This window comes from Lycium barbarum, chromosome 6 (assembly GCF_019175385.1).
Source record: "Lycium barbarum isolate Lr01 chromosome 6, ASM1917538v2, whole genome shotgun sequence".
Lineage (NCBI taxonomy): Eukaryota > Viridiplantae > Streptophyta > Magnoliopsida > Solanales > Solanaceae > Lycium > Lycium barbarum.
Genome location: NC_083342.1, coordinates 97,324,694 through 97,347,818, shown reverse-complemented (window position 1 = coordinate 97,347,818; position 23,125 = coordinate 97,324,694). Strand labels below are relative to the sequence as shown.

The 23,125-nt window shown below is 36.5% G+C and overlaps 1 long non-coding RNA gene across 1 annotated transcript in view; it reads right to left on the bottom strand.

The window, feature by feature from the left end:
* LOC132644946 (uncharacterized) overlaps window positions 1-16,337 on the bottom strand; it is a 28,092-nt gene extending 11,755 nt beyond the window's left edge. The window contains exon 1 of the long non-coding RNA XR_009583965.1: window positions 15,749-16,337. This is a non-coding gene — a long non-coding RNA (uncharacterized LOC132644946). The remainder of the gene's footprint in view (window positions 1-15,748) is intronic.
* Between the last annotated feature and the right edge of the window lie 6,788 nt (window positions 16,338-23,125).

Here is a 23,125-nt window from a genome sequence, read left to right as displayed (position 1 = left end):
GTGGCGACTCCTTAAAATAAAACAATAAACAGGAATCACCAATATGTCATACTCCTAAATCCATCCGGGTTAAAATGGGGTGTGACAGTCAATTGAGGGATAGAAATTAATTATCCCAATGTTTCTCCTTCAGATTTTCAACGTTTGAAGGATGGGTTTTGTTTTCTTTCATTATTATCCGCTCCCGATCCGAAACAACTTTAATGATTTTTTGTCCATTTCCCTTTGTGTCTGATCAGTGTCATATTCCCCAACGTTCTGATTTTTGAAACGAATTTGATCTCAAATCCCGCCCAAAATTCGAACTTTAGACAAACCCTAGTTTCGTCTACTCTAAATACATCTCTAGTTCCTAGCCAAAAAAAAGGGCAGATAGGAGGAAAAGAGAAAAAAAAGATCCTTAGCATTTTTTTAACTAGCAGTCTAAACTTTAAGATTGCTAAAAAAACATCTCGTTCTGTCTCGGTGAACTTTAGCCGCGACTAAGATATTCGGTTTACCCAACTTTAGTTTCGAAATCGTTCGTCGTATTCGAGAATAGATTCGAGGCTTCGCGTCCCGTTCACTGTACCAACAAAAGGTAAACAATCCTTCTATAGATAGTTTAATTTCAGTTTTTGGTAATTCGGTAAATGTTTATGTGTTCATACATGTCTGTCGTTTCAGTCAGTTTCGTTTGTTTATGTGTGTTCTGTTGTCAGTTAATCCAATCTCAGTTAGTAGCTTGATAGGATTCCTGTATATTTTGTATTTAGCTTTTGCAGCTTAATGGTCGATAGCATTTATATGTTTATGTCTTATTTTAGTTTAGTTTAATTTCGGTTTTGATTTTAGATGTTCGTATGAGCTCATGTACGGATGATTACGTCGATAGTGCTTGGTTTCTAATTTGGCATGGCCATAACTGTTAGTCCTGTTCAGATTAGCTTAACCATCTGTTAGTTCTCAGTTAAGATGATCTTGCTTTCATTAAACGTATGTTTGTTTGCTTCTGTTTGTTAAGCTAGGAATCGGCGTATAAATTTTATGGGAATGAGTCAGCTTGAATGTTGTCTGGCTTCAGTCTAATGAATTCTAAAGAATTTCCTATAAGAGTATACGTGAAAAGAGATTTAGCCTCAGATACTTGTTTCGTCTTATTTGGTTTCTAAGATGTTTCAAATCTGTTGTTGTCCATCAAAGCCTAATTTGTTTGGGTTTAGTTGTTTACACAACAAGTAACTTAGGCCATTAGTTCAATAATCTTCCTTCGTTTCACTTTAGTTCAGTTCTTAGTTCGGTTGCTGTACAAGTATGAAATTATTTGTTGGTTATTTGTTTTGTAAGTTTATTTAAGGCATGACACTTCACCTTCTTGTGGCCAGGCATGAGAATATGTTTTGTTATATGTTTAAGTTCTGTTGTGTTTGATAAGTTTGTAGCCTTATTCGTTTTCCTCTTCCCCGATCGAAAGCCTATCGGAAATGCCTCATAACTTTCAGTTATTTGCTTGATTTGAGAGATGTGATCGAGGTATAAATATAATCAAGGGTTCGGTTTGCCCTGTTTTACCTTCAACGAGAGAAGTTTAACACTCCTTATGTGATTCTTGATAAATTTTAGATTCCAATCTGTCAGTTCATTTCTTTTTCTTTTTTTGTGTTTGCTTTCTTTTGTCAATTGTAGTTGGCATATTTTATCATTATCAACAAGTATCCGCAGTAATAGGCATCATGTCCACCGGTTCAGTAGTTTATTTGGTCTGGTTTTGTTATAATACTAAAATGTTCTTTGTTCAAATGCCTCTGGAAACTTGAATCCTGTTGAAATCCCATTTTGCTGCTTTAAAGTAACGTATATCTGCACAAGGGTTATTTTAGTATACCAAAATGTAGTATTTCGAGAACGTGACTTGGTAAAAAAAATATATATGATTTCAGCTGCTGTTTGATGGCAGCAACCCTTTCGTTTGGTCTGATTTCAGCTGCTGTTTGATGGCTGTTTGACCGGTCCATTTTATATATATCAGCAGTGTATAATAAAGATATATGTAAAATGTATATATCAAGATATATTCCAAGTACACACTTATATATACCGGCACCTTTGTCAAAGTATTGGGCTTCCCCTTTCGGATTATTGACTGTATAAATTGGGTTGTTGCTCTCAATACTTTTTATTCAAAGAATGTATTTTGTACAGCTTCACTTTACTAATCTTTTTCTTTTGTTTTATGCATGACCATCGCGTACGAGTCCCAAGGACTCGTCATCTTCCGCATTCGGTGTTGGGCCAAAGCCCAACGTAATTTCTCTATCGAGTTAGCCCATCAGCCTCACCCGCAACACTGTAATAAATCTGTTGGGCCGAAACCCCACAGCAGCGGACAGCAGCAATTCGGAAATGGGCTGAGCCCATTTAAATCATTTACTCTTCTATTTTATTTCTTGTGCCTTTAATTTGTATTGTGCAACTAGTACTGCATTTTGTTTGTTTGTCTTAGCTAGAATGAACCTTAGCGAAATTAGTGGGTTAGTTTGGTGATGGGGGTTAATTTTAAAGAGAAACTAACAAATTGTTCCTATAGGTTTCGTTCCCCTTTTATGATAAATTATTTATAGCGTCTAAAATATTTTTATCAGAATGATTAATTTCCAAAACAGCATGGCTACACATTTTAAGTTAAAAGAATCAAGATTCACTCTTACTATTTTAGAAATTTGAAATGTCATAAAATTTACACTAACGATAGCTTATTTTGAGAAATAAAAGGCAGACTAGTCCTGTGGATAACTTCTTCACTTTGACTCTTTTAAACACTTGAAACATGTATTTGTTAAAAACCTTTACGTAATTGAACTAATAGTATTTCATAGGTCTTACTTTTAAATAGCTCTTAGGATTCTCTTTCATGCAAATTACTATATTTTTTATAAATCTTATTTTTAACATCATTATTATATTTCTATTTATAACTTCAGCAACATCTACAAAACTATCTTCCCAAATATTTAAAACATTATATTTGTATTCATTTAGCCTAATTAATTCACTTAAGTCCGGTCGGTTAACCATTATTAATGGAATTTAGAGGATGTCTAATACCTTCCCTCTAGGTTAGTTGAACCCTTACCCAGAATCTTTCGGTTTCGTAGACTTTAAAATAGAGTCAACTTTAGATAACTACTTTAATAAACTTTAGGTGTCCTAATTCACTGTAAATAATTAGGTGGCGACTCTTAACTTTAAATAACTCGGGATTACCGGAATGTTATAAACTATTTTGACCCCGGTTAAAATAGGGTATAACAACTTGGCGACTCTGCTGGGGATACCTAGGTTCTAACCATAACGGACTTAGTTTAATTAGGCTTTGTGTGCTAATTTAGTTACTTTATTTGTTTAAACTGTCTTCACATGCTATAAATTGCTTACGTGATATAATTGTTTGTTTGATATAAACTGTTTAAATGTTACTGCTTTGATAAACTGTCATTCCGTATCACTTTCCTCCACTCCTGAAAAATTCACACAAATTCACACACTTAAAGCGGTTTCGCGGTTCGCGGCCGTACACTACTAAAACACCTTTTAGTCAGATTGATTTTGTGAATTTAGTCGATCGGCGGTGCAGTCGACAGCCACAGACTGTCCACTCCCAAGTTGTCCACTTGGGGGAACCTTGTGTCATAGGAAGCCAACTCTTAGTCAGCCTAAGGTAGAGCTAAACCAACACCCTTTGTTAAGAGCATACATTTCATAACCTAGGAGGTTTAATACCCTTGGTGTATTAAACCCATTAGATGACTTTACACAAACGTCCAAGTGGGTTCACGACCCCAAGTGACAATAATCATACTTTATGTGCATGTTTGAAGGATAACTGTGCCTAAATACGGACTATTTGCTTTAACTAATTAAACTTTAGGAAGGAGGGATGACTAACGTTTCTATGACAGGTATGGACCTCACATTGGAGTACGTCCGTGATCAACAATTGACGAGAACCGAGGATACCACAAAATGGAGTTGTACATTTAGACATAGGAAATTGTATTTACTTTACTTAGATTAGGAAATACTTTATGTTGTATTCATTTGATATGTAGTAAAACTACGTTACTTTTGTACTTTAGTTCGGGAATTAGAACTTGTTTAATTAATCAAAAGCAACGGGATGACGTATTATGGCACACTTTACCCTTCAAACAAACGATAGGCCTACCTCTGGCACAAAGAGGTCACATGCATATTAGGACGCGTTATTGTTTGATATACCCATTTACATTTGTTTGACTTTATTTGATGAATTATTTGCTACATGACCTACTTGACTTTACATGATCATGACTTTACCTAAACTAACATCATTTGCACTTTATGTTTCTTTTTATTTTTATTCCCGAAGAGTTGATTCGTGTTGACACTCGAGCTGGCCGACCACCCTTACCTCACAAGGTCGAAGACGTCATCACTACCTCGACGTACCTGGCTTGTGCAAGGAAAAGAAATTATCATGACTGATCCAGCCGCATCCGTTTCAACTGGTTTGGAAAACATTGTGATCTCTAACGATCCTCCCGAGACTTCTGAACATAGAAATACTATGCAACATGACGAACATATCGCCCGCCTGACTCAAGAGTTTGAGGACCTACGTGGCGAACTAAATCGGGTTAGGGACCTGACCAATTTATCTGTTACACTCCAAAGTCCACCTCCTGAACCTAGAACTGTCGCACCAAATCCACCTCGTTTTCCATCACTCGAATCTCCAGTTCCTGAACATTTTCCTTCACAAAACAATGCACCTACCAACAACAACTTTCCTCCTATCACCCTCGCAAATCCACCAAATCCATCATACGTCTATACTCCTTCGCAAAGTCAACCACCCACCTACACTACCTATGCTACTCCTAATCCACCACCCGTCAACCTACAAAATCAATCGCAACTTCACACTCCTTACATTCCTTTACCTACCAACACTAATCCACCACCTACAACTACTCCTCTAAACCCACCAAACAAACTACCTACAAACACCACTTATAACACACCACCTCCAGTCCAAAATATTCCCACCGTCCAAACTTATCCAACCTAGCATATACAAGGGGCGCATTTTGTCACTCCTAATGCACAATATCTTCCTCCGGTATATGCAGCGGAAACACAAGCCTATACCAACCCAGTAACAGTCAGGTTCTAGCCCGAGGTAGATCAATACGAGGAAATGGAGAAAGAGGCAAAAGCGAGGGCGGATGATATGTTGTTAAAAGAGATCCACAGTCTCAAAGAAGCAATGAGAAACCTTCAAGTTGCCAGAGGAAGCAAGAGTGTAGAATATGAGGATCTGTGTGTTCAGCCCGACGTTGACTTACCTGTAGGCTACAAACCGCCGAAATTTGATACTTTCAATGGAACCGACGATCCCCATACACACTTAAGGGCTTACTGTGACAAACTGGTTGGAGTAGGTAGAGATCAGAACATAAGGATGAAGCTATTCATCAGAAGCTTATCTGGTGAGGCTCTTACTTGGTACACACAACACGACGTCCGTAAATGGCATGGTTGGAGTGATATGGCCCAAGACTTTATGGACCGATTCAGTTTTAACACTGACATTAGACCAGATAGGGTCTACATGACCAAGTTAACTAAGAAGTCAACTGAGTCGTTCCGTGAGTATGCACTACGTTGGAGGTCAGAAGCAGCCAGGGTTCAACCCCCGATGAATGACAGAGAAATGACTGCGACCTTCATTGAATGCCAGGCCGGCATATTTTACGAGAAAATGATAGGTATGATGGGACAAAAATTCACAGAGGTTGTCCGAATGGGAGAAGCCTTAGAAGAAGGAATCAAATCAGGAAAAATTCAGGATCTTACTGCATTGCAAGCAGTAAACAAGGCTATTCAATCTGGTTCTATCAGTGGGCTTAAAAAGAGGAAAGAAGATGCTGCTGCAGTCATGAATGTCCAAGGACATAAGTCAAGCCAAGTCGTTACATACTTTAACCCTCCACAACAACCTTTCTATTCTTACCACTATGCTGAACCCTACCAAGCTCCACTATCTCCTTACCCTGTCTACAACGCCCAAGCAAACAACTATCAACCCCGAGTACCTCCACATCAAAACCCACGTCCATATCAATCCGTTCAAGCTCCAACTTACCAAAATCGACCACATGCTACTCCTAGAACCCGTCCAAACCCTGACATCAAAAACACCCGTAATTACACTCGGTTCGCTGAACCCTTGGCTCAACTATTTGAAAGAATGAAAGCAGCAGGCGTGATACAACCGATTGAAGGGAAAACTCCCGATCCTATTCCAAGATGGTTTGATGGTTCCAAACGTTGTGCATACCATTCTGGAGTTGCTGGGCACGACACTGAGGATTGCTATGGGCTTAAAAATAAAATTGAAGCCTTGATTAAGGAAGGAGCGATCCAGCTCACTGGAGCTCGACCCAATGTGGACAACAACCCTTTACCTACTCACGAAAATGCTAACGTGAACATGATAACTGCTGAGGAAGATGGGGATTTGAAAGACGTCATCATGTCATCAACTTTTGTTGCTCCCGTGTGAACAATCCAAAGACAAGCACCGAGGAAGGTTGCTGATACAACTACTCACAACACCGAGACACCGACCATCTGGAGTGCCGAACTAGGAAAAACTTTGAAGAGTTGGACTTGTACTCCGTCCCTAGTTCGCCAGGAGTCTTGGTAGATTGACATGTAGTGAAATTTTGACAGCACGATGTTAAAATTGAGGCTTAAATCGTGCCCCAAAAACTTTTGTTGCTTTGCCTCATTTTTTGGAAGCTTAAATTGCAAAATCTATGAATGTATTTCTGATTTTCCTTAATTGTCTATTATTGTTATTTTTTCTACTTTATTTATCAAATCTACCAACTCTATGATTGTGACATAAAATGAACGAATGAATAACATACATCTCGAGAGAATAACAAAGAAAACTAGAGGATGAGACAAGATTCCATTCGAAAGAGAACGAAATAGCCGATGGATGATGACATAAACCTGAAAGCTAGCAATTCAAGAAGAAATCAAAGTACGACATTAGGTTAGACAACCTAGTTTGCAACCTTTCCTTTAATACCCGTACGAACTACGCTGACCTGATTCCCGTGGTGGGATACGTAGGCAGCCCACATAGGGTTCGGTTGCTTTATAACAAAAAATCAGAAATCCTTACACAAGGAGAACTACGCATAACCTGATTCCCTCGGCGGAATTCATAGACTATCAACATTCAGGTCAGTCATATTTAGGTAGAAATCCAATAAACCTTTTACCATTTACACAACAGAACTACGCTGACCTGATTCCCTTGGTGGGATACGTAGGCAATCCACATCGGGTTCGGTCCCTTTATTAAAAAATTACAAACCATCTCATGTACTTATGAACTACGTTCTGACCTGATTCCTTGGCGAGATACGTAGGCAACCTGTATAAGGTTCGGTCACACCACAACATAAGTCTAGTGTACCCTTCTGAGCCCAAAACTGGGGCATATTTTGAAAGATTAGACAAAAGAAGAGTTTAACATCGATCATATTAAGGCCACCAGACAGGAAATGGTATAGACAAATGACTTTTCAATTGTTTCAAAAGTGTCACCATCTGAAGGTGGCAGAAATGTTTTACAATTTACATACATATATATTTACATATATATCTTTCCTTACATACATATATTTACATATACACCTTTCCTTATATATATACTTACATTTACACCTTTCAAATTAAATACTTTCTTTCAATTGTTTCCCTACTGTTCATCTACCAAAGCTTGAACGGAGATCACAAGATCCAAACAAACAAGGCGAATGGAGCGCCAACAAAGTCAAGCTTCGAGTCAACACGAATCAACTTTCCCCTCCCAAACTAAGAATTTTTCTTTGAGTGCAGGAATCAAAAGGCCGTGAGACCAACAGTCAAGTTTATCAATCAGGGCCAAAAAGCATCATTTGGCTCATTATGGCCTCGCCTCAAAGGCCAAACGACTTTATTTCCAACTTTATATTTAATTTAATTTTATTTTTATCACAATAACTTTATAACTTTATATACCTGTTTTGTAGGTTGACGAAATTGAAGGCGAATTAAATCAGGATCACATGTCATTAGTTCGGCCTGTCACGATACCATCAACATCATAAGCCAAATGCCTATTCTATCACTTTACTCCATACTTTATCAAATACTTTATCATATACTTTACCAACTTTAACCACTTTACTCTGAACTTTACAGGAATCAACGTTAAGTCTCCGAAGACAACCGGAGGCATCATTTGGCTATTCAGCCTCTTCCGCATTAGCCAAACGGCTACATTATCACTTTACTTTACCAATTACTTTATCATTTACTTTACCAACTTTAACGACTTTATCCTGAACTTTACAGGAATTATCATTAAGTCTCTGAAACAACCGGGGGCATCATTCGGCTATACAACCTCATGTGCATAAGCCAGACGGCTACATTATTACTTTTCACTTTACCAACTTTAACGACTTTACCCTGAACTTTACAGGAATTATCATTAATTCTCCGAAGACAACCGGAGACATCATCCACTTTACGACTTACCCTGAACTTTACAGGAATCTTCATTAAGTCTCTGAAGACAACCGGAGACATCATTCACTTTACCTACTTTAACGACTTTACCCCGGACTTTACGGGAATCTTCATCAAGTCTCCAAAGACAACCGGAGACATCATTCACTTTACCTACTTTAACGACTTTACCCCGGACCTTACGGGAATCTTCATCAAGTCTCCGAAGACAACCGGAGATATCATATGGCTATACAGCCTCATTTTCATAAGCCAGACGGCTGCACTCTTACTTCACTTTCTACTTCATCAATTACCTTATCATTCACTTTAATAATTTTACCTTAATTTCACAGATATCATCGAGTCCCCGAAACAACCGGAGACATCGTTTGGCTATACGGCCTCACCGGCATATCATTCACCATCAAGTCCCCGAAGACAACCGGAGACATCACATGGCTACATAGCCTCATCTGTATAAGCCAGACGGTTATACACTTACTTTACTCCCTACTTTATTACTTTACTTTATCATCCACTTTACCCATTTTAATGACTTTACCTTAAATTCCACAGACATCATTTATCATCGAGTCCCGGAAGACAGCCGGAGAAAGTACAATCTACATACAGAGACATAGCACAACGTGAAACTTTATCTTACACAGTGAACTGGGGCAAACATGCTGAGGAGGAATATCAAACTCACAAGCAAATGTCACGGATCTACTCTCGAACTCAACACTGCCTACGTCCACAAACACGTGATACGTAGGTTAATGTCTCTTTCATATCCATCGTTAAAACTCTACTCAATCAACTCCTTTCACAATCTTGTAAGTCTTTTCTATATCCCAGTCTCATTATAATTCAACACTGGGGCAAAAGCGTAGCGTCAGTATCGACCCGCTTCTTTCGAACCACATACAACTTGATTCTCATAGAACCTGAGATATGTAGGCAACTCAAAATTGGGGTTCGGCCATAATTTTCCAACATTCCTTCTGCCCCGTAATATTTTCTACCAATTCTCCTAAAACCGTATTTTTCAAGTTTTTCCAAGTTCATATTTGTTGGTCGGAGCCAAATTGGCTACTACGTCAACCTCTTCGCCCGAAAACTCTTGCATCGTCTCCGGTCGAAGAGGGGCATCTGTTGACACCCAATTTTGTCCCTCCTTTATTTTAATTTATTTCCTTGGGCTTTTAAATTTATTAACGAGCTAAATACTTTGTTTTCACTGCTATTCTTTTATTTTTCTACCACCATTAACATCGTTACTTTCATTTTCACTATTCTACTATCAACATTACTAGTATTACTTTATCACAAATTTTAAATGGTTCGTCATCGTTTCATTTTAGGATTTGTACTCGTAAATTAATTACAAGACAACACTTTGTTAAATCCTTTATTTTCTACATATTAATCATCAATTATCATAATATATATTGTACTAGTTATTAAATTAGAAGCCCAAAGAATAATTAATATGGAAGAGGATTTTCAGCCAAATTATTAGCCCCCACTTTAATTAATTGGAGCAGCCCACTTTAAATCTTCCCTTACTAATTTGGCCAACCCAAACAAATCAGCCCACTATCTAATATTACCCTGTCCAGCCCATACCCGATTTTGACCCGTCCGGCCCATTTGTTTTAATCAGTTGAAACCATGGAAAAACCTAATCCCTTTCACAACACCACAGCCGCATAACACCTCTCCCTTTCCCTTCATTTCGTCATCTCCTTCCCTTTCAAACAGAGGTCTGCACTGCTTTCACCATGGCAGACTTTGCCATTCCATTTTCGTATAATACTCTGCCTTCTCTCTATCCTCTCTCTTCTTCGACAAATTCGGCAAAATCACAGTTACCTTTCGTTTAATACAGATCGCGCGTGGTCAATTGAGGGATAGGAATTAATTATCCCAACGTTTCTCCTTCAGATTTTCAACGTTTGAAGGATGGGTTTTGTTTTCTTTAATTATTATCCGCTCCCGATCCAAAACAACTTTAATGATTTTTTGTCCATTTCCCTTTGTGTCTGATCAGTGTCATATTCCCCAACGTTCTGATTTTTGAAACGAATTTGATCTCAAATCCCGCCCAAAATTCGAACCTTAGACAAACCCTAGTTTCGTCTACTCTAAATACATCTCTAGTTCCTAGCCAAAAAAAGGGGAGAGAGGAGGAAAAGAGAAAAAAAAAATCATTAGCATTTTTTTAACTATCAGTCTAAACTTTAAGATTGTTAAAAAAACATCTCGTTCTGTCTCGGTGAACTTTAGCCGCGACTAAGATATTCGGTTTACCCAACTTTAGTTTCAAAATCGTTCGTCGTATTCGAGAATAGATTCGAGGCTTCGCGTCCCGTTCACTGTACCAACAGAAGGTAAACAATCCTTCTATAGATAGTTTAATTTCAGTTTTTGGTAATTCGGTAAATGTTTATGTGTTCATACATGTCTGTCGTTTCAGTCAGTTTCGTTTGTTTATGTGTGTTCTGTTGTCAGTTAATCCAATCTCGGTTAGTAGCTTGATAGGATTCCTGTATATTTTGTATTTAGCTTTTGCAGCTTAATGGTCGATAGCATTTATATGTTTATGTCTTATTTTAGTTTAGTTTAATTTCGGTTTTGATTTTAGATGTTCGTATGAGCTCATGTACGGATGATTACGTCGGTAGTGCTTGGTTTCTAATTTGGCATGGCCATAACTGTTAGTCCTGTTCAGATTAGCTTAACCATCTGTTAGTTCTCAGTTAAGATGATCTTGCTTTCATTAAACGTATGTTTGTTTGCTTCTGTTTGTTAAGCTAGGAATCGGCGTATAAATTTTATGGGAATGAGTCAGCTTGAATGTTGTCTGGCTTCAGTCTAATGAATTCTAAAGAATCTCCTATAAGAGTATACGTGAAAAGAGATTTAGCCTCAGATACTTGTTTCGTCTTATTTGGTTTCTAAGATGTTTCAAATCTGTTGTTGTCCATCAAAGCCTAATTTGTTTGGGTTTAGTTGTTTACACAACAAGTAACTTAGGCCATTAGTTCAATAATCTTCCTTCGTTTCACTTTAGTTCAGTTCTTAGTTCGGTTGCTGTACAAGTATGAAATTATTTGTTGGTTATTTGTTTTGTAAGTTTATTTAAGGCATGACACTTCACCTTCTTGTGGCCAGGCATGAGAATATGTTTTGTTATATGTTTAAGTTCTGTTGTGTTTGATAAGTTTGTAGCCTTATTCGTTTTCCTCTTCCCCGATCGAAAGCCTATCGAAAATGCCTCATAACTTTCAGTTATTTGCTTGATTAGAGAGATGTAATCGAGGTATAAATATAATCAAGGGTTCGGTTTGCCCTGTTTTACCTTCAACGAGAGAAGTTTAACACTCCTTATGTGATTCTTGATAAGTTTTAGATTCCAATCTGTCAGTTCATTTCTTTTTCTTTTTTTGTGTTTGCTTTCTTTTGTCAATTGTAGTTGGCATATTTTATCATTATCAACAAGTATCCGCAGTAATAGGCATCATGTCCACCGGTTCAGTAGTTTATTTGGTCTGGTTTTGTTATAATACTAAAATGTTCTTTGTTCAAATGCCTCTGGAAACTTGAATCCTGTTGAAATCCCATTTTGCTGCTTTAAAGTAACGTATATCTGCACAAGGGTTATTTTAGTATACCAAAATGTAGTATTTCGAGAACGTGACTTGGTAAAAAAAATATATATGATTTCAGCTGCTGTTTGATGGCAGCAACCCTTTCGTTTGGTCTGATTTCAGCTGCTGTTTGATGGCTGTTTGACCGGTCCATTTTATATATATCAGCAGTGTATAATAAAGATATATGTAAAATGTATATATCAGGATATATTCCAAGTACACACTTATATATACCGGCACCTTTGTCAAAGTATTGGGCTTCCCCTTTCGGATTATTGACTGTATAAATTGGGCTGTTGCTCTCAATACTTTTTATTCAAAGAATGTATTTTGTACAGCTTCACTTTACTAATCTTTTTCTTTTGTTTTATGCATGACCATCGCGTACGAGTCCCAGGGACTCGTCATCTTCCGCATTCGGTGTTGGGCCAAAGCCCAACGTAATTTCTCTATCGAGTTAGCCCATCAGCCTCACCCGCAACACTGTAATAAATCTGTTGGGCCGAAACCCCACAGCAGCGGACAGCAGCAATTCGGAAATGGGCTGAGCCCATTTAAATCATTTACTCTTCTATTTTATTTCTTGTGCCTTTAATTTGTATTGTGCAACTAGTACTGCATTTTGTTTGTTTGTCTTAGCTAGAATGAACCTTAGCGAAATTAGTGGGTTAGTTTGGTGATGGGGGTTAATTTTAAAGAGAAACTAACAAATTGTTCCTATAGGTTTAGTTCCCCTTTTATGATAAATTATTTATAGCGTCTAAAATATTTTTATCAGAATGATTAATTTCCAAAACAGCATGGCTACACATTTTAAGTTAAAAGAATCAAGATTCACTCTTACTATTTTAGAAATTTGAAATGTCATAAAATTTACACTAACGATAGCTTATTTTGAGAAATAAAAGGCAGACTAGTCCTGTGGATAACTTCTTCACTTTGACTCTTTTAAACACTTGAAACATGTATTTGTTAAAAACCTTTACGTAATTGAACTAATAGTATTTCATAGGTCTTACTTTTAAATAGCTCTTAGGATTCTCTTTCATGCAAATTACTATATTTTCTATAAATCTTATTTTTAACATCATTATTATATTTCTATTTATAACTTCAGCAACATCTACAAAACTATCTTCCCAAATATTTAAAACATTATATTTGTATTCTTTTAGCCTAATTAATTCACTTAAGTCCGGTCGGTTAACCATTATTAATGGAATTTAGAGGATGCCTAATACCTTCCCTCTAGGTTAGTTGAACCCTTACCTAGAATCTTTCGGTTTCGTAGACTTTAAAATAGAGTCAACTTTAGATAACTACTTTAATAAACTTTTGGTGTCCTAATTCACCGTAAATAATTAGGTGGCGACTCTTAACTTTAAATAACTCGGGATTACCGGAATGTTATAAACTATTTGACCCCGGTTAAAATAGGGTATAACAATCACTAAACTAGGTAAGTTGGGTCATAAATAATAGAATCAGGCTTAGCCAAACTGTACGCACACCAGCCCAAACCTAGGCTAATTAAAAAAAATCATAAAGGTTCGGGCTCAAGTAAACTAAGTCCAAGACTGCTAACAATAAAATAGGCCCAATGCCAAATAAACTAAGTCAAAAAACTGCTAACAATAAAATAGGCCCAAGGCCAATTTTTAAAAGTGAAAGTTGTCAGATAATTGAATATACATAATTTCCCCTCAATATACCATGATGTACATACTCATGGAGATGATAAGAATGACATATAATGACATATAAAGGAAAGCTTTTACTTTCTTCATCCCGATGTCGCACAAGATTCAAAGGGCTTCTAGGAACCCCACACATGGCAGACACCAGAGAAAGCTCAAGCTTAATTCCTAAATGCTATCCCTACTTCTCCATTTATATATTTAATTATAGTATACACAGGAGAACATATATATTCAGTTAATATACCAAACAGTCCCTTGGTTAATAAAACAGAAACTGAGTATATCAATCAGTATATAACTGGTTACAGTTTGCAATGTTAATGACTTAGCTTCAAAACAGGATTCACAAAATATGGCATCATATTACTCAATCAAGCAGAAACATTTCCAGATTCTATAGGTACTAATAGTGCACAATATCATATTGTATTAATATTTAAACAAGTATTTGTAGTTAATCTAGGTAGATACAGGCAAGTATGAATATTTTTAAAACAGAACAAACCAATTGTCATCTATTGCAAGATTACATCTAAGCTAAAGTAAATCATCAGAGTTTTCTTAATTATTTCAAAGAGAGAAAATCAGTCAAGATTAATGGTATCCTTCTCTCAAAAATCTTATAAAAGTAAGCTTAGCATGATTATAACAAGTTTGTAACCCATCAACTGCATCAATCACTTGTATGAGCCAACAATACTGGTTTAAGTTAAGTACTTTAGGAAGAAATGGTCCACTAAGTGTTAAATGGATAAATGATACTCAAACAAATAACAGGTCAAAACAGTGCATTCCAATTAGCTCAAACTAGTTTATTTGTCTATCTAATGAACCAATAAGTCTAAACAGTTAAGGACAAACAACTCAACTATACCAGCTTCTAAACATATAGGCTATCCTTCAATTAGTCATGTAATTCAATACAAATTCAGGTATATAGTAGTAAAATGGAAACTAAGTGCCCAAGATGAATTCTGAACTTTAACTGACTCATTTCTAGCATTTTGGATGTAGACAAACCCTCTTAAGAGATCCTCATCGTTAGTTAAGACAATCAGACCATAACAGATCCTAGCAAACTAAGTAAACAACTTCAACAAACCCAAATTCAACTTAAATCACATAAAGGGGTAAAAATTTATTCTTAATCTTGCAAATTTTAACTTAATATAACCTCAGACCCGCTCTTACTATTTATGTTTCAAATATGGACAACATTCTTAATCATATGTAAACTCTTTCTCAAAAATGAATGAAGACAATGTTGTAGACTTTAACTAAACCCCTCATATCCTTATACTAGTCATTCTTCATTTTAGGCAGATTCAAACCAGGTGTCCCTTCTTAACTTAACTCAACATATGTCTAGGGAAACAAGTTATACCAAATCCCAGGTCTGTTCTAGCACACAATGAACAAGAGTAAACCTGGTGTTTTAGATGATAATCTATAACTATTCATTTTTTAGTTATGATTACATCAAATAGGCAAATTTCAAAGAATCCTAGAGTTTCACTAACTCATAAAGTCACATGGACACTAATAGACCATCTTGAATTTACTAGAAACCACTCATATAGATTTCCAAAACATGATAAATTCAAGTAACTTCACATTGTTATTCTAATAATAATAGACAGATCTAAACTTTTCCTACATAAGCTTTTCTTAAATAAAAACAGGACAAACAGGTAACCAAATCTTAACTTACTAGACTAAATAAATCCTAATCTAACACATAATCATTTAATCAAAATAAATACAGGAAAATTTAAAACAAAAGGAGAATATTACCTTTCTTTCGTGCAGCCCTTAATCAAGATTAAATTTGGAGAAACCACTCAATCCCCAAAGCTCAAATCAAGCGAACCAAAGCCACACACAAGAACTTCAAATTTTTTAAACTTAAACTTAACTATGAAAAACTTAAAGGTTTCAAAATATTTCAAAACCCTAATTCTTTTTGAGTACTTTTGCAAAATAAAACTGATATCTCAAATTTTTGCAAGAAGTTTTTTCGATTCTTCTTCAAAACAGTAAAGTGAAAGCATATATTTATAGTACCCAAAAAATCTCAAAACCCCTAATTTCTCGATGTGGGATGACCCTCAAAATTGAGGTTCCCTCCTCACATCTTCATCGTAGGGCTAGGATTTACCCCAAAAAAAATCAATGGACAGAAACAAGTCAACAAGAACCCAATCCGTAGGGTATCCCATAAACCAATCAAATTTCAAGATTTCAAACAAGTGCAAACAAAGATCATTAAGGATCTCAGGCTTTTTCCTGTCATATGGCAGAGAAAATAAGAAAAGAAATCGACAAAATAACACTACAAACCTTGTTTGGATAAAATATGGAAGAAAGGTCAAGCAACCATAAATGCATTACCATATAAGGTCACACAGACCTGCATAAAGCAAAAGCAGTCTGCGAAATTGCCATAAACAATGATGATGAGGCGAGATATAGAGAGAGAGGTGCCAGTGCCGCCTAGGTTTTTTGGTGGAAAGAGGGGGAAAAGGAGAGGAGCCGTTTGGCCGAGGAAATAAAAGGGTAAGGGTTGTTGCCCTCTTTATTTAATAGTTGGGTCGGGTCTGGCCCTATTGGGCTGGACTCGGTCCATAAAAAAAAAGGGCGGGCTCGATTTCACACACATATACATATATATATATATATATATATAGACACACACACACATATATATATACATACACACACATATATATATATATATATATATATATATATATGAATATATTAATGAATATCTATTGACGTGTATATATATATATATATATATGTATATAGTGTACATACGGATATATACTAAAGAACATATATTAATGTATATATATAAAGGACAAAAAAATGCAAATTAATGAGCAGGTAAAAAGATTTAAAGGGATTAATCCATTTTAATTAAAATTAAACAATTAAAAAATACAACTGATTTTCACAAAATATTGGATTTACAAGTATGGCCTTAATTGAATTAAAACATGTATTTTGTTATTTCAATTAAGGCCCTATTTGACTAACTAATTGATTATTTCAATTGTAGCCATAATTAAACATATAATAAGAAATTTACAAATATAACCATAATTAATCATCCAAATTAATTATCATTAATTTGAGAATTGTTCATGTAAAGGAAGTCTACAGAAATAAAATTTTGGGGCAAAAAATGATTATTCAATCAAATCAATTCCCTTGAATTAGATGGGGTAAATATTTGCTGATTAATTCCTGATAATTGCACAATTAAATAAACGGCTATTTTATACTATGTTTTGGTTGAATATCAGTAAAATGCATCATTAATTGTTGTGAAATAATTTCTAAATGATTTATTATAGAAACTATTTTACCAAACAATAAAGGTAAAATATTATTTGCATAGTTTATAAAATCATTCTGATTTTCTAAAAAGAAACATATATTACCCCATTTAATATTCACGATCCAATTTAGGGTCGCACGGGCACCTACCTTTTTCACCTCGGTAGGCGAACACTCTATCAAATAACACATCAATTAAATAAAGACGAATCATTTAAACTAATAGATATTTATAAATAACAGCGGAACATCATAATATATTCAATAAACTCAAGATTTAATATGATTACAACAATTTAATAATTACAGACTCGGTCCAACTTCGCATGACCTGTCTAGACTAGTCCAAGACTAAATGATTCCATATTACCACTACATTCTAAGACTCAACCTCCATCCCGGAATGAAGTGGGAGGAGGCCTTCCAGATAGGCACCGCGCATTTCCGCACATACCACAACCAACCACCTGAAACAATCTACACCCAAAAAGGGTATAGCAAGTGCAATATCAGTACAATCCACGCGTACTGAGTAAGTATCATAAGCCGACAATGGTTAGAAACACATATCAGTAAAAGAATTCACAGATAAACATGATAATAACCAAATCAAGGCATACATCTATCTACCACGCATTATAACATCAATACCCTTTAATCATTAACTTCCCTTTAATAACCACAAGTTAATTTCACAACAATTTCACAATTCATAAATCATTATACCATTCATTTTTTAGTCTAGGAGTCAACTCATCATTACGACACCCTTTATCCTATATCACTTAGAGACCAAACATGTAACTAATCTTACGGACGGTCTACGGGATACTTTAACAAGTTCAAAACAATAAATCCGGATCCAAGCACACGTCATTGCCTAAGTAGAGCGTCTAAACCCAACTGTACCAAATCTCCATATGTCCAATCCGAAAGCAATATCACAAGTTAAATACCAAATCATCTCAATATAAGACATGAATACAATTGTCACGCCCCGAACCATGGCCTGGGCGAAACACGACACTCGGTGCCATACTGCATGTGACTGAGCGAACCACATGGCTTGCTGAATCATCATGAGACATACATGAGCGAAAATATAGCATGAACGTGATAAGATTTTATAAAACATGAGATGTCATAATAATTCGATGAAATACTTGTTTAAATCATAAATGCGGAAATAACATGAGTTGATCCAAAGATGGCTAAACACCTTGCATGTCTAACATAACTAAACTGAGTATTCTATGAAACCTCTAATCATGAATCTTGACTGCAAAACGTACTTGCTGGGACAAGGCTCACCAGTATACCTTTAAATGCATGACTAGTAAAATAAAGATAACTGATTAAAACCCCGAATGAGATGGGGCTTACCAATGAGCTGATACATAACTAAACTGACTAGTCTATGAAACCTCTAATCATGAATTTTGACTGGAAAACGTACTTGCTGGGACAAGGCCCCCCCAACATACCTTTAAATGCATGACTAGTAAAATAAAGATAACTGACTAAAATCCCGAATGAGATGGGGCTTACCAATGAGCTGATATGAGCAAATCCTACTGATCAGATGTGGCGTCCTATAAATCCGTACCTGCATCATGAAATGCAGGCCCCCGGGCAATAAAAGGGGACGTCAGCACATTGAATGTACTGATATGTAAAGCAACTGAATGAAATAACATGGGACATAGAAATAACATAATAGAGATTGAACTGAAACATGATCATGAACACGAGTACATATATGATACGCTCAAATTACACCTATTAATAGCGTAAAGCGGACGTTGTCAAATATAGTAACCCAACAAGGTTGGGGTCGAATCCCACAGGGAATATGGAGAGAAAAGGATATTAATCGTATGTGTTACTAGTCTTTGAAGGCTTTAATCCTATTCCTGATAGTTTGAAATATTTGTTGAATAATGTAATTGAATGCTTTGACTAGAATTGTACTTAATGCAAGATAGAGACTAAGGTTGTGTTCCCCAACTTGATTAGATATTATGCTTCAGGTTTCAATGTGATATATTTCTAATGGTTGTTCTATGAATATGCACTTGATCTCTTAAGGACTTCCTAATGTTTCCCAACAGTTAAGTCGTATTTCCTCTTTATGATTCTTCCGAATATAAAAGAGTTGCAATCGAAGAGCGACCAATAATGTCAATTTAGACTTGTTCTTATCCCTAAGTTAGTCTATTAAATGAGGGTTAACGCCTCGAGTCGTTGTTATTCAATCTTACCAATACTGACTCTCTTTCCCAAGAAAAGTTAATATAATGGCTTAGGCTAATGCTTGCAATCATTACCCGACGCTAATGCACAAAGATAGAATAAATACTAACAACCATTATGCATATATCAATAGTAGAAACCCATTCACATAATATCCATCATGGGACCCACAACCTTAGCGTTAAAATTAGCTACTCATAATTTTGGCTAACAAAGAAAGCTTAAAAGTTAACATAATATACTTACGATGCGAATACAATATGGAATGAAAGTGAAGTTGTTGTTTTAACTGCTCCAACCACTTCTAATATTCAAAGCCTAAAGTTAATGCTCCCCAAAAAAATCAAAATAATGAAATTAAAACCCTACTTTAAGTATTTATAGGGCCAAAAATCGCGCCAAGTTTCTGGACAAAAACACCCTTACGCGGCATCGTTACGGACCGTAACACATGTTACGGTCCGTCCTTTTGTCAGCATGATGTCACGGTCACTATGCGACGGACCGTAACACAGGTTACGGTCCGTATCTCCCAGCGGATCATGGCCTCAGTCTTCAGTGGCCAATGCGTTACGCCACGACGTTACGCCCCGTAACCTAAGTTACGGACCGTCCTTCTGGGGCGTAACCTGTGACACTACTTGGCAACTTTCTGGAAATCTTCCTCAACTTATGGTACACGTTACGGCCCGTAACATGAGTTACGGACCGTCCTTCATAGCGGAACGTATCTTCTCTGGTACGGATCACGTTACGGTCCGTAACATGAGTTACGGACCGTCATTTAGTTCCAAGTTGTCCGTTTTTCAGCATTTCATATCATTTCCGATTCTTATTCAACCAACCCTGTAAAACACAAAAATAACATAAGAAACGATGTAAAAACACTTAAAAACAAGCAACACTTCTAGTTACAAAGGCATAAAATGTGCCAAAATTCGCGGCACATCAATATACATGTATAACTTGCGTAAAGTATCGTGAGTAGGGAGAGCAGTAAATATAACCGACAATATGGTCTGGTACTTGCGTCCTACCAGCAGAACACTCATACCTTGCAAGGGACATGAGATTTAATAATATTATGAAAGGATCTAGTCATTATGAGAGATTGTCCGGGACATGGGTGGAGCGATCCTCATCCTACGGTGGCTGCATAGTTTTAGTCTCTCTGAAGCCTTCCTCGGTAATTAAAGCAACTCCCAAAAATATGAACATGTAAAATAAGTGGCACTTGCTGCCCATGGTTTTCATGAATATAACATGCTTGTACATGGATATCATGAATTATAGCTTGCTTGCATGAACTTGTAAAACATGTATAGAGTTTTCTTGAAAATAGCATAATATATCATAAACTAGCATGCATGAACCCATGGAATGAGATATATGGGTTTTTCAGAGATTACAGACAGATTCTGTCACGACCCGACTAGGGGCCATGACGGGTACCCGGGGCTAACCACCGAGCACCACTCATGCTATTACTCATCGTAATCATCCTGCGTTCATTCATTAATCTCATGCTTATAATCATAAGAAAACCATTTTCATTTGAGATATATTTACCTTTATATACATAAGCCCTTCGGCTATCAAAATGATATACATACAATAAGGACTTCGTGAGACCATACTACCCACACATACGCGTCTACGAGCCTCTACTAGAGTACTAGACATATAGATGGGATAGGACCCGGTCGTGCCCAAAATATATATACACAAAATAAGCAATAGCACCTCCGGAACAAGGGAGTGCTCTCAAAATCTGCTGATGGCTCCTATGAATCTGGATCACCTCCCTGTCAACCTGTGGGCATGAACACAACGTCCAAAGAAAAAAAACGTCAGTACGAGCATTGTACTGATTATGTAAGGCGTAAACAAGAACAATACATCAATGAAACAGGGGAATATAAAATGAAGAACAATCTGTAACTGACTGTAAATTTTAATGGAAATAATGCACGTTGACTTACTTCATAAACATCATCATCATATCATGTATGCATGTATATATATGTATAAGCTGCCCGACCATATAGGTACGGTGTGATCATCATTAGCCTGCGTCCAGGCCTCCCGCGTCCGGGGTAACCATCTCATGTCGCCCACTAGTGGTGTCTGCCCATGCCATCTAGACATGGTGTATATGCTACCCGCCTTAGCGGTGTCTGCCCGGCCATATAGGCGCGGTGTAATATCATCATCATGTACTCATCATAATGCATGCATAGAAACTCAAAGACAACTATACTTTATCGGGGTGACATAAGGTCGTGAACCCCCGATTTCATTATGGAGCATTTATAAGCATTCTGCCTCACCTTCAAGGAATTAGCACATAAGGTGAGTGTATACAATAAACAACATCAATGGATCATAGTTAGGATCATTAGCTTTAGGATCTTTAGACTTAACTCATCATCATCACTATCATGCTCATGACATATCTCGTTTCTCTATCTCATGTGAAGCTCTTTATAATCAAAGACTCATAATTGCCGGAATGTAAGAAAGTCATGGGAAAATAGGAGAATTCATGCCATGGGAGTCATGCCTTAGAAGGAAGGGAATACCCTTACATACATTTTCGTTTAGCTATTCTATCGCTTGATCGTTCTCCTTCAACGCTCACGTTTCTACCTTCAAGAGAGTTCGTATTATCGTTAGCTAATCGATTACATAAACATGCTCAATTAAAGCTAGAGAAAATTAGGCAGCATTTCCTTTGTTTATACAACTTTCCCCATATCATACATCAACTCCCAAACGTCTATAATACATTCACAATATAATAACCAACAATCTTCATTCATCTACATTATCCACATTTCACAATTTCACTTCAATTCATCCATAATCATGGTCATAGTACACTGGTACGTTTTCTCACATATAATGTTTATCCCATGTTCTTAATGTCATTAATAACATATTTATAATCACAACATATCAAAAATCATGATTCATTCTAAGCTACCACTCAAAGATGTCACTATTCTCATATTCATGACCCATTTTCTATCTCCTTCCACAATCCAAGTCTTACAACCTCTTAACACCTTAATCAACATGGAATGATCATAAAACTTACCTTAGATAGTGTGGGAATGATCCTTGAGTGGAAATACTTCACTTGAGCCAAAATCCTAGTTCACTTCCAACGGGATTTCTTGCCTTAGATGAACCTTAATGAGTTTCTTGCACTTGGTTCTTTTGGTTTGATGAAGTTGATCTTTGATTAGTCTTGATTTAGCGTTGATGAAATGTGTAGAACACTCTAGAAGTCTTGAGAGAGAGAGAGAGAGAGAGAGGTAAGAATGGGAAGATGAATAAAGTGAAGTGGGAACATCACTTTATACTTAGACTTAATTCAGCCCGTCAGGACTACCACAGACATTTATACAGTCTGTACAATATTATACAGTCCGTATAAGTGACCGTACTTCACCATCAGAGAAACAACATTTCTGCTGGGTGTTATACGGACCCTTATACGGACCGTATAATGATATACGGACCGTATAAGTCGGTCGTATAACCCCCTTTTCCTTGAAATGATTTTTA